The sequence below is a fragment of the Cynocephalus volans genome, chromosome 8, assembly GCF_027409185.1.
Source record: "Cynocephalus volans isolate mCynVol1 chromosome 8, mCynVol1.pri, whole genome shotgun sequence".
Classification (NCBI taxonomy): domain Eukaryota; kingdom Metazoa; phylum Chordata; class Mammalia; order Dermoptera; family Cynocephalidae; genus Cynocephalus; species Cynocephalus volans.
This window is the reverse complement of record NC_084467.1, coordinates 110,244,000-110,255,453: the sequence shown is the minus strand read 5'-3', so window position 1 is coordinate 110,255,453 and position 11,454 is coordinate 110,244,000. Positions and strand designations below refer to the sequence as shown.

Here is an 11,454-nt window from a genome sequence, read left to right as displayed (position 1 = left end):
TACAGTACACCTGAAGTCAGCCAGGGACAAAAAGAAAAAAGGATAAATGCAATTTTTTTATTTTCAATCATTTTGTAGCATGGTCTTTCTCCACCCTTATCCCATTTCCCTAACTATTTTCTTCTTATCATGTTCCTTGCTCTTTTGCTATATTTTTCCAGTAAAGTTCTCAGTCCTAGGGTCTGAAAATACACAGAAAATCAAAAAGCAAAAGGCAATATTTGAAGAAACTCTACTCACAAGTCACAATTTCTATGAAGCTCTGTCTAAAAGACATGAAAAACCTACCGTGATTTTCTGATGTTTAGAAAGAGGATCAGGCAGGACCCAGACCACGCTGTACCCTATTCTTCATGAGGTCTCCAGGGAAATATCACCTTGAAAAAGAAAAAGACATTTACATTCTCAGATCCTCTCTTACTAGAAACACATACAAGTTCATCCAATCAAGACAGCCAATATTAGGATAACAACAAAACTCTGATAGTTATATAACAATAGCTATGAGTTTTAATGTAACTAAAGTGTTAGTCACTGTGCCAGATAATTGGCATAATAAGCTTACTTAATACTTCAACAGCCTGGGCTGGCCCATGGCTCACTTGGGAGAGCGTGGTGCTGATAACACCAAGGCCACAGGTTCAGATCCCTATATAGGGATGGCCAGTTAGCTCAGTTGGGAGAGCGTGGTGCTGACAACACCAAGTCAAGGGTTAAGATCCCCTTACTGGTCATCTTTAAAAAAAAAACAAACTTTAACAGCCCTTTTACATAGGCATTACTGTCCTCACTTTAAGGATAAGGAAACAGACTGAAAGACACTAATTAACTTTCCCAAGGTCATACAGCAATAAATGGAAGAGCCAGGAGACAGAATCAACTGGGCCAGACTCCAAAGCCTTTGCAGCTGACATAGTTCCAGGCTAGCTTGTGGCCTGGTCTACTCACAAACGGTACCAATATAATGTAATCATGTTAAGTCAACCCCATCATATATACTTACCTCAAGATGTTTTTTTTTAATAAAAACTGCATTAGGAAAATAAAAATATTAGTTGAAATATACCCACACCACCAATGAATTATTTATAATTCAGCAATAGCTATTTTGAATGCTAGGAGTACACTTTGCATGAGTACTATAAAGAAACATAGAAATACCCAATAAAAGAAAGGGTAAAAAGTGGGAAAAGAGTTGGATTCCAGGGCATGTGGATTAAAAGTTCTGAACAAAGGGAGAGAGCAAAGATCATCCCCTAACCCATTAAAAAGTACCCCAGGACAGAAGAAAATTTACCCTGAAGTAGTCAAGCCTCAAAGGGTCTGTGTTCCACATTATTTCACTGATACACTTACCACCACTGGGGATATCAATAAAAATGTCTAATCCAGCCTTAGGGGATTTTGTCCCAAGTTGTCTGGGAAATCTTAAAATAGAGATGAATCCCTGGGAAACTGTAGGAAACTGTGAGAGCAGGTCACAACTTAGGGATACTGATAAAAAATTAAAATGCTGATGGAGAGACTGAGCCAGGCTTCACCACCACAAGATTAGCACTGATTGAGGAATCTATGGCTTCACCATAAAAGTGCATCGTTGCTGCCATAAAGCCACTTGAAGGACTTCTAGAACTGTATCTCAGTGATTATTTTATATAGAGGTTCACAGGTCAGGATACTTTTTTATACTACTGTTATTATCTTCTACCTCTTGAATATCCTCCCTCAAGCTATACACAGGCTAGAAATTACAAATAATATACTGGTGATTCTGTGTAACTGTCACTAACTCTGTAATCCTCCTCCCTCCACAAACAAGCCAGTGGCCACTTTTCCTATTTCAGGCCCTCGGACTAATGATCTTCAGACTTCCCAGGTAATCTGCATCAGTCAGTGAGATGTTTCTCACACCAATAGGTCTATAATTCTGATTGCTTGTTCAGTCTTCCTACTTTGTCAATTAATTCTTGACCACTCCAAACCCCTCTATAAATATGTGAGGCAGCCAGCTCCCCTCCTATAAAGTACAAGCAGTGGTACATTCAGCTGTGCCTTGCCCAGGCATTCCTCTTCCTGAGTGACAGGAGTTTGGAGACCATGACCATCTTGCATCCTAACTCTGTAAGTTTCTTCTCTGTACTTACTCTATCTTTCATCTATGGTATTTGTTCTTGCTTTTTGTTTGACATCCACACTGAGCATGCTCCAAATTATCTTCAGCCCTCTTTAAAAGCAGCAACCAGCACTGAACACAACACTCCAGGTGAGGTTTTCCTAGTGTAGAGCAGAAAAAGAATACCACTTCCTTTGTCTATATACTATGCTTTCATAAATGCAGTCAAAACTTACATGGACTTTTTTGGATACCAATAATATGGTTGGCTTATTTTAAGCTATCATCTCACGTACACATACAAACACAGTCTCTTTTATACATATTTCTACCAAATTTCATGTTTTCCATCTTGGGCTTGTACTGCTGCTATTTTATCCCCAAGTTCAGGTTTCAAAATTAAATTCATTATTAAAATTATTTCTGCTAGATTTTCCCATTTCATTCCAGTCTATGAAATCTTTATGCATGCGTAATCTTCTATACAACAAATTGGCCATCTATTTATAGTGAAGCCACTGATTAAAATGATCATCTACAATCAAGGAACTCATCTTTTAGCATAACAGCTAACCACTCTGCAATCTGTTAGCAACCCATATAGCAGCAAGGTTTGGAAGCCCGTCCATTGTAAGGGCAGAATCGTAGCTACCAGTACCCTGAGGGCCATTAACCACACCATAAGTTTCCAGCAAAGTGGCCGGAGTCATTAAGTGGCAAAAAGAGAAGACACAAACAAGGAAAGTGAAATGTAAGAGAAGCTAATGCTGACAAGGAAGCAAAAACATGGATTTTTGTCCATCTTTTTTTAATGCCTCAGAGAATATTTGATACAGAGCAGCATTTCTCTCGCTGAGTTCCTTGAATAATAATAGATGTTCTTTAAAAAAAAAAAATTTAGGAAACACTGGTTAGACACAGGGTCTTGGGTACTACAGAGTTTCTCAGAGTCAGAAACTTTAATAGGCTAATATACATCGTGGCTCCAAAAGGAGGACAGTCAATACCTTCTTTAAAGGTCCCAAAGCACTATAAATTATTTCTCATAGAATATCTATTAACCATACCTATTTACATGGAAATGGGGGCTGGGCAACGTGGATGGGTGGCTGATAGACGCATGAACAAACAATTATAATATAATGTGACAAGAGCTATAGGAGAGCCCTACATAGATGCAACTGATTACACTAGAGGAAATTACTTAAACCCCAGGGGAAGTCACAGAAAGTATTATAAAGGAGATGATATTTCCAGTCAGATCTTACAGGATGTACAGGAGAGCTTGCCTAGTAGAGAAGAAAGATGGCAGAGGAAATAACCTGTGCAAAGACATTAGATCAGGAATGAGGGTGGCATGATCAAGGATCACTGATAATGTTCAATGGAACAAACCCATAAGAGACAAGTGGTAGGAGAGGAAGCTAAAAATGTGAAGATTCATGCCTAATTTTGAGGAGGCTTGTATGCCAAGTTAAGAAATTTGAAATGTAGTCTATAGGCGAAGGAGAGATACCAGTAGCTTTAAGGCAAGGAAATTAGATGATATTTGTTTACACAAAGATGAATTTGGCAGCAATGTAGAAGGACTGGTATGAAGATATGGTATGGTGGTAGCAAAAGACTAATTAGAAAGCTTCTGGAAATAATCCAGATGTAAGTTAGCCAGGGCCAGAATGAAACCAGTAGTGCTAAGGAGAGAGAGAAGGTTTGGGTCCAGGAGATAATCTGAGGTAAAACTGACAGGATGTGGTGGTCATCTGATGTAAGGGTGAAGAAAGGGGAGAAATGAAGGATGACTATAATGTTTCTAGCCTAAGACACTCAAGGTTGGTAATGTCACTGATATGTGACAGGAAACAATGGTAGAAAAGACACTCCTGGAAAAAAACATTATAATGGGTCCAGTTTGAACCTCTTAGGTTTGAGGTGATGGGGATATCTTATATGTGTAGTAAGATATAAAGGTTGAGAAACAGAAAGTTCAGAGTTGAGAGTCTCCTGCATAGAGATAGTGGTGCTAATATAGGTGTGAACACACTATCTCAAGAATCACCAAGGCAGAATATGTGGCATATATCTGATATCCCAGGTTAATAATCATGATTTTAAAAGAAGAAAAATAGACCTCGATGGAGTTTGGATGTGTTGTTCCCTCCAAAACTCACGTGGAAATTTGATCTCCAATATGGCAGTGTTGGAGACTGATTGAGTCATGGGGGCGGATCCCTCATGAATGGATTAATGCTCTCCCTGGGGGTGGGGGGATTAATGAGTGAGTTCTTGCTCTATTAGTTCCCGTGAGAGCTCGTTGCTTAAAAAGACCCTGGCACCTTCTCTCTCTCTCTTGCTTCCTCTCACCATGTGACCTGCTTGTACCCGCTGGCTGCCTGCCATTTTCCACCGTGAGTAGAAGCAGTCTGAGGCCCATGCCAGATGCAGCTGTCCCAGAATCATAAGCCAAATAAACCTCTTTCCTTTATAAATTACCCAGTCTTAGGTATTCTGTTGTACCAACACAAAACGGACTAATGCAGATCTCATCTCCCAATTTGGGATAAAATAACTAAATTTGTACATCTCCAATATTCTCTTCTTTCCCATTCATAACAATATCTCAAAGTGGTTCACAATCATTAAATTCATCATAATATCTCAGTAGTGGTTTAATTATCTCTTCAATACTCATAGAATTCAGAGTAACCAACCAGGTGAGATTAAATCACTGGGTACACTCTCTAAAAAACTCTTCACCTATCTTGGATTTCACTTCTCTCTTACGAATGCATATTCTACCATTCTCAGTTCAAGGATCATTGTTCTTCAGCCAATATACATCAAGTAGTTGTTACGTCAATATGGGAGATGCAAGACAGAATAAAAGATGATAGATGTACACAAGGAACACGTGATTTCCAAAGATACCCTTCTGTAAAATTTCTGGTAGACAGGACTAATGTCAACCTAAATCTGGAAACTGCTAATATAAGCAGAAATGAGTACTTGAAGAAGTTGGAAAATAAACACTAGGGAAAGAAAGGTGAAAATGTGGGTGGATCAGAACATGATTATTAATCAGACCATTGCATAAAGGGTGGCTCCTCCCAAGCATGGACCTTTAGCTGGTATAGAAAGACCTTCACCATCTGCCAGCTCCTTTTATTCATACCACATATGTATTTTTGGTGAACTGAGTATCTACCCAACTATTCCTACTCAGTGTTGAGCAAGGTGGATATCTAGGAATGTACTCTAAGGCATATCACTACTGAAGCTCAGCTTTTTATTTTAGAAAGATACTCTATAAAGAAGAAAATTGAAAACAGAAATGTGCCTTCTCTGAGATTACCAAATACTCTCTTTGCACTGCAGAATTGTACAGCCCTAAGACCTGAAAGCTGAAAGTCAGCATTACTGATAATCTCTACAATTTTCAGAGCTTTATCTAATTATCATATAGCTCTTCCTGTAGACCAGATCAGTCATACTGCTTCCTGTACTGTTAAATCTATAGATGCAGGAAATGCTTGTGTCCTCCTACACCCTTTTGGATATATAATTTAGACAGTATAACTAAGATGGAAGCTCATCTCAGGGAACAAATCCTATGATTCTCTATTATCTGAACTAATGATAGCTGAATTCTAATTCAATGATAGATCCATTTATTCAGGTAATATTATTGAGTTCTACCATTGAGTAGGTATTTTGATACATGCTAAGAATACAAAGATGAATAAGTTGTAATCACTATCCTCACAAATATCACTTATCAGAAGACAATCCCATAAAACATCAACTGTAACTATAATTCAGTGTACTACATGCTGTATGTAGAATGATGTGCTAAGCATGCAAAGGAAATAGTGTGAACAATGTGTTAAGGAAAAATAAAGGAAGGAGACTATACATAGATGAAAACACTCATCTGTTCATTTATGCAATGAACATTAATAAGTGCCTCCCTACTATGAGCCAGGCCCTATTCCAGATTCTGAGTTCAGAGTAGTGAACAGGCAGACAAAATCCCTGCTCTCAGAGAGCTTACACATTCTGTAGGGGTACAGACACTAAACAAATTTCAAGAGACAATAAAGTGCTATAAAAAAAATCAATGTGTCAGAGTGTCTAGGTATGAAGCAAAGCTACTCATGGGAGGCATCATTTGATCAGAAACCAGAATTACAAACAAAAGTCAGCTACGTAGAGAAGAAAGGATCAACACACAAGTCAGAGCACAAGGTCCTTGGGCAGGAACAGGCCAAACAGACACCATATTCTTCTGAGCTGAAAAGTCAGTAAGTCTACAGCATGGTGAGCAAGAAGTACAAAATGAGAGCAGAGAGATGAATGGTCAAATCACAAAGAAAGTGATAGTAAGGAGTTTGTCTACTATTCTAAGGATGATGGGAAGCTCTTGGAGTGTTTTTTAAGCAAAGAAGAAACATTCTGATTTACATTTTTAAAACTTCACACTGATTGCTATGTGGATAGTCAACTGTGGGATGAAGCAGGAAGGAAGAAGACAGACTAGTTGCAATAGTGCCAGAGTCCAGACCCAGACCCCAAAGTCAAGGCTAGGAGGAGACCATACCAGACTGACTATCCCCATCCCCAATCAAGGGTTCCTAAGGCAGGTACTGGCCCTCAAGTGAGTGTTCTTCTGTTTGGAGTCGCTTAGGCCAATACAACTCCACCAGGTTTGGTAAAGCAGAGCAGGAACTTTATTCTTTGATCAAAGGATGGAGAAAGGGTAGCTTTCTTTCTAAAGATACCTTCTCCCTGAGCTGGATCTGGCTGAGGGCATATAAAAGTTAGAGAGAGAGGTAGGGTCTTGGGTTCCTGGAAAAAGGTGGTGACTTCTAGGAAACCCGCCCATCCTCTTTTCTTCCCTTTTAGTGTAAAGAGTACCTGATTGCTCCACCGACTCCCCATGGGGAAGGGATCTTAGCATGGAAATGTATTACAGTCAGGGTATAATGAACCACAAGATAGGTCAAAGGTGGAGCACGTGTTTATCTTCAGGACTTTTCAGCTTCTACTGACTCTGTGGTTAGATGTTCTACTTGCAATGGTTAAATGTCTCTTTAGTGGTTACTGGCTTCCAGACTTAGTTTCCTGCAAGCAAGACAGCTTGAAAAGGAGAAACAGTTAATAAAAGGCAGACAGCCAGCAGCATTTCTTGGGCATTTTCCTATGGATTACAGTGGGGCATCCCAGTGACAACAGTATAGCTGAGATGATGGTGTCATGGGCAAGGTTGGTAGCAGTGAAGATGGAAAGAAAGAAATGGATCAAGGATATTTTAAAGAGAAAGCTGATAGGACATACTGATGGACTGTACATAGAAGATGGAGGAATGAAGGATGACTCCTAACATATTAGTCTGACCGTGCTGATATATGAGGATACCTTTCATTGTTCCATTTATTTGGGTGAAGAACAATGGGTGCAGTACAGTTTGATGGAAGAGAAATCAGGAGCTCTTTTTGGTCGTATTAAGTTTGAAATGCCTACAAATATCTCAAAATGTCAAACAGGCAGCTAGATAATCACCATGACCATTCAGTGGTCATTTCAATTGTGTGATATCTTAGCAGCATTTAGCATTCAGTTAACCTCTCCCTCCTTCTTTCTCTTGGCTCCCATGATACCATATTATCTTGGATTTCCTTCTACCTCACTGGCCACTGCTTCTGAGTGTGCTTACTAGGTCTGCCTCTTCTATGTAACCACTAATAGTTGAAGAGTTCCACAGTTCTATCCTTTGCCTTTTTTCCTTATATATCTACACATGTTTCCCTAGGTAATTTCAGTCTAGCCCTTTGATATGCCATCTGTACATCAGTAGGTCTGGCTATAGTCAGTCCAGTGACAGTGAGGGATAATCAAGAGATGAAGATAAATAGTCAATGTCTACCCATGATCACTCTAAAATGGCCATAGGCAATATAGATCCAACACAAGAAAAAATTTAAAAAGTCCTAGCTATGGACAAATAGGAAGCAGCTCTAGACAGTCAGTATCTTATCAGGGCCAAATAACCAGTCATAGACAGTTTGCATGGATCCATTCATGGACAGTAAGAACAACAGAGTGCCAGATGTTCAAGTTCATCTCACAGACAATCATTATCTGCAGAGTCTAGAATCAGTAAAAGTAGACACAGATTCCTGGTTATAGTCAATCTAATGAGAGTAAAAGACAATCAGAAAACTCAGACAGTCAGCATCAACCCGTGAACAAGCTGGGTGTGGCCATAAGCAGTAGAAATCTGACAAAAAAGGAAAACAAGGTTCTAGCCATGACAATCGCAAGACAGTGTTAGGTATTCAGAACAGACATCTACCTATGCACAGTCTGGATCTACACATGGATAATCTAGGCCCAATACAAGAAGACATAGATCCAGCCACAGTCAATCAGTACAGAGCTCTGGACACTCATAGTCATTTCACTCATGCAGTTTAGATCCAGTATAAACAGACAGCAGAGATCTAATTTTACTCAGTCCAGTGATGAAGGACAATCAGGAGATTGGGATAGATAGTCACCTTTCTCCCATTGTCAAACTGTGTGGGCATTAGCAGTCTGAATTCAGCACAAGAAAAAGAGATGGCTCTATCCATGACATAAGCTATGCCAGGCACTCATCAAGTATGGTCATCTACTCATAGACAATCTGTGTCTTCCAGTGAAAAATCTGTGTTCAACACAAGGGAAAATTATAGGTCCACTTATGGATAATCAAAAGGCAGCACTGGACCTTCAGGGTCAACTCACAGATAAGCATCATTAACACATTCTAGATCCACGATAAGCATACATCATTCTGGATACAGACATGTGAAACATGGGTCCAGCACCAAAGGAAGAGATTGCACGATACACTCAGAATCTCACTGGGGCCAGAGAGCTACTCATGGACAGTCAGAGTTCAGCACGACAGGCAGACAAGCCTCTAACCAGGGGCAGATAGGAGACTGCACTATATATTCAGGATCTCATCATTGCCGGACATCCACTAACGGACAGTCTGGGTTTACCCATGGGGAATTTGGGTATGGCACAACAGGAAGACATGTATACAGGCACCAAAAATCAGAAAATAGCTCCAAATACTTAGGGTCAGCTTACAGACAAACTTCATCTGCACAATCAGATTCTATTAAAAGTAGACAATGTGAATAAATTCCTGGTCAGTTTCAACACACAGCCTGAGTGTGGCCATAGACAATCAGAACCCAATAAAATAAGCTAAAAAGCAGAAGAAGGACAAGACCCTGGCCCCGCAGACTGAATTCCACCCTCCTGCATGAATTTGAGGTTGCACTGGACAGAGCTGTTCTGGGAGTACAGGAATCAAACAACCAGGCCATTGCCCAGAGCCACCATTCAGTCATTGTCCTTCCTTGCATGGGCCACTGGCTTTTCATTCTCCAGCCTATGAAAAGAACTCCTCCATGAGACCATGGAAGGGTGTCTGCAAAGTTCTTCTGCGGGGACTAGTGTCTGTTCTCACTATTCAGCAGAGGCCCAGGAGTCAGGGCCAGGTGGGAGGCAGGGGTGAGGGCCCTCGGCTGCCACTTGTGGTCCTGCAGACTCTGCCCCTGGTAGAGATTTGACTGTCATTGAGATCAGGTTTTGCTAACTTCTAGCTGGAGTCCTAGGGGGTGCTGTTCACACAGCCGTGGGCTGGGAATGGCTTGGGCTCACTTCGACAAACTTGTGAACACTCTGGGGGCATTTGCTTATCTCCCCAGGAGTTGTGTCTGGGTCAACCTCACAGATGCTTCCATGTGTCAGGTGACAAGACTAACAGTTTGCACAGTGGTATGTACAGAGACTATCCGGTCCTTTTTGAACGGATGTGTGTGTGCTCACGTAAAAGTTTGGAAGATCAGCCATTAAAGAATTTACGATGCTAAAATAATAATAATGATGATAATAAGCCAAAATGTATCCATCCATGAACATCCTGAAGACGGTGCTAGAAATTCAAGGTCTATTCACTAACAGACGATGTCTACCTATGAGGAGTCAAGATCCAGCACCAAAAGAATAACAGATAGAGCAAGTTCCCTCCAGGAACAAGCAAGTCATAATCATAGTCAGGCACAAGACAGATAACACACTCAGAACGCAGATGAGTCAAACCCAGGGTCAGTTTGGGTCTAATCATATACAGACTGACAGTAATGGAGACAAAGTTAAGGACTGGGTTATAGCTGTAAACATGGCAGTTATAGAAGTGCTGAATATGACTGTGGATGGTCTGAAAACAATAAAGCATTCAGCCTTGATTCCAGTCCACTGAAATCTGGGGATAGAAGCATAAACAAGGCTAGTCTTGAACAGTCAGGATCTCCCTCTGATCATTCAGAGTCCAAATCAACAGGTAAGGTAGAAAGGTGAGGATTTAATCTTGGGTACTCAGGGATAAGCCATAAACAATCATTTGATACTATTAAAGCAAAAAATTATTCTGACACTTGTTAAAACAATAAAGCAGACTTTATTCAGGACTACCTTGATAGGAGCAAGAACTACTGCAATGAGGATTTGCAGCAGAGAGAGAGAGATGGGGCTCAACTCTGAAAACGACAAAGAAAAGTGGGGATCTATAGCATTCAGAAGTGAACATGCTCGTAACTCTAAAGTTCAATCAGGAAACTCAAGCAGAAAATCTTCATCTACTAGTAAACAGATTACTTCTGGCCATGAAGGATCAGGATCCAACTCAACAATACTGAAAGAAAGACAGGAATACAGTAATACCCAGTCAAGCAAGTTACATCTACAGGCAGCTCAAGTCCAGTACAAATATAAAGCAAGGTAACAATGTCCAATCTAGTGACATCTCCAAGCAATCATGGTATAAACAAGGGCAGTCAAATTCCAGCCCTGAGGAGTCAGTAACCAAAAGTGGAAATCATGGTCCCAGTCCTTAGCAATCTAGTGACAGCAAAGGCCCCAAAATAATAGGAAATACACCCATCCCCATTCATTAGGTACCATAACCACAAGGATCAGCAGAAGGCATAGACAGTAATCTGACCATAGACAGTTGAGGAACAGTGGAAGGTACAAGCAGGACAAGGATGTTTATCAAAATGGCAGCTCTGAGACAAGTAACAATGGAAGCAAACAAACACAAGTTTTTACCATTTTTTGTACCAACACTCCATTCTGCAAATACATCCACAAGCAATGGGACCATTACCATAAGTGAGATACCAACAGGAGGGGATCTAACTCAAAAACTAAATAAAGACAGGAAGAAAAACATAAAGTACAGGAATTTATTGTGACAAGTTCTTTATGAGGACAGAGTTATCGGT

At 40.3% G+C, this 11,454-nt stretch overlaps 1 non-coding gene across 1 annotated transcript; it reads left to right on the top strand.

Annotated features, from left to right (window-relative positions):
- The first annotated feature begins 661 nt into the window (after nucleotides 1–661).
- Nucleotides 662–734, top strand: TRNAV-GAC (transfer RNA valine (anticodon GAC)). The gene has a single exon. It is a non-coding gene; the product is annotated as a tRNA-Val (tRNA).
- Nucleotides 735–11,454: the final 10,720 nt, after the last annotated feature.